We start from the raw sequence: 2,158 nt of genomic DNA, 5'->3' as shown, positions 1-2,158 counted from the left end.
AAAGACAGACCTGCTGCTTCCACCACTGAGTATCAGTCTGGACTGATTCTTAAACGCACGACTAGAAGCAACAGGAAGCCTAAAGGGCTTTGTTTAAGTTAAAACATGTTCTGTCTCAGCAGAGAGCCGTGTGTGCTTTTATAGTGTGGCTAAAAAAAATACGATACAGTGATGGCAGCCTCGACAGCTGATCTCACAGTGGCAGGATGGAGATCGTTCATCAGCAGCAGGTGTTCTGTTGGTGCGATCACATGTTGGTACCAGGTGGAGCTGATGGAAGATAAGAAACAGAAACTGTTGGTTCAGAGTCGGGACGTCCCGGCAACCAGCACAGACGTGGTTGTTTTACCCCAACCCTGACCTAAACCTGGTTCTAAGCTGAACCCTTACACTGCCCTTTTGAGGCGTGAGGACCGGACGGCGTGGTAGAAGTGGCTTACCGTTGCTGTTTGTTAACTTGTTGTTGTGACTGTTGTTGGTTGTTGCATCAGAGACCGATTTCATGTTTTATCTGATAATAAAGTCTTGGCTTATTTTAAATGTTGTCACAATGATTGTATTGGAGTAAGATTTATCTTCGTAGCGTGCTGCGGCTCAGGAGGCAAAGTAGATCATCTCCCAAACAGACAAACAGAGGGTTGGTGGTTCGAATCCCAGCTTCTCCAGTTCACATGCTGAAGTATCCTTGAGCAAGACACTGACCCCCAAGTTGCTCCTGGTGGCTGTGCCGTCAGTGTGAGTGGGTTAATGGAAAATAGTGTAAAAGCTCTTTGAGCGTGCTTCACTGCATCAAAAAGTATTATACAAGTGTATGGCCGTTTAAGAAAGACATGGGGCAGGGCAGTCGTCTCCTGACCTGCAAGTTGGTGGTTCGACTCCTGGTCTCCCCGCATGCCTAAGTGTCCCTGAGCAAGACACTGAACCCCAAATTACTCCCGTTGGCTTGACTAGCGCCATTGTGTGGCAGCCTGTCGTCATTGGTGTGTGAATGGGTGAATGGCGTATCATCTCCTGTAAAGCGCTTTGGCAACACACTGTGGAAAAATGTGCTATATAAATACAGTCCATTTACCATGTACACAACAGTTCCATCTGTCATCTCTTTAATATTGGATAGAGACAGCTTTTAAAACAGACACCAAACCAGTCTCATCTCAGGCCTCAACACTCAGCTCTGATCCATGTGTCAGGGCCATGTACCTGGCTCTGGTGTGAACACCGCTGAGCTCCTAAACTGCCACATATGCACACATGTAACTGAAATGTGAGCCATTTTCACACAAGAATAACAACCAGGTTGTGTGTGTGACAGTCAAATGACCCAGTTTCCTCTCAAACCGCCGGGTTACGATATGTTCCTCCCAGTTTGGCCTGATCAGAAGCTTCTCCATAAACGTCCTATGCATATAAAACATCCTGGTCTCTCCACTGACCTCGTTGCTGTCATCACTCTCCTCCATGTTTATTGTTACCGGCCTGTGAGGGGCCGACACTGAATGATGATGACAGGCCATATGTGCAGAGGAGATGTTAAAACGACCACATGGATTCTGATCTGACTGTTCTGACAGCTGAGAGGAATCAGGTCTAGGAGCACATACGTGAGTGGCCCAGATCTGGTCTGAGGACACCCGGTCTGTTCACACTGCTGTGGACACACCAGGTCTGGGAAACTTCAAGTGTAGTAAATACATCAGCATGTCACTTACACACATGGATGTGAAGCATCAGGACAAGAAGATCAGATGTGACTGGGACATGAGAGCTGAGCATTAAGGCCTGTGGGGTGATCGTAGCCTGCCTGTGTCTCATGTTAGAAGCTGAACTGTATGTGATGATGCTGCAAAAACTGCTGCTGTTTTCTGTGTGTGTTACTGTGTGTGTGTGTGTGTCCGCCTGGCAGTCGCAGTGTGTACGTTATGTACTCAGCATGCCAACTCAGCCTGAGCACTGCAATGCAGCTCTGTGCATTTTCCCAAGTCATGCCACACACACCACACTTACACACAAACACACACACATATCAGTGACAGGTGTGTGAGTGTGTGTCAGTGCACACGTGTTTTTAGTGTGTTCACATGTACATGTCCCAGTTTAATGTCACCCTTGTGTTCTTCCTTGTAGTGGATGAGCTGTGTAATGTAAGCTCGCACGCCCC

The sequence above is a fragment of the Monopterus albus genome, unplaced genomic scaffold (genome assembly GCF_001952655.1).
Source record: "Monopterus albus unplaced genomic scaffold, M_albus_1.0 scaffold26.1, whole genome shotgun sequence".
Taxonomy (NCBI): Eukaryota; Metazoa; Chordata; class Actinopteri; order Synbranchiformes; family Synbranchidae; genus Monopterus; species Monopterus albus.
This window is presented reverse-complemented; position numbering follows the sequence as displayed.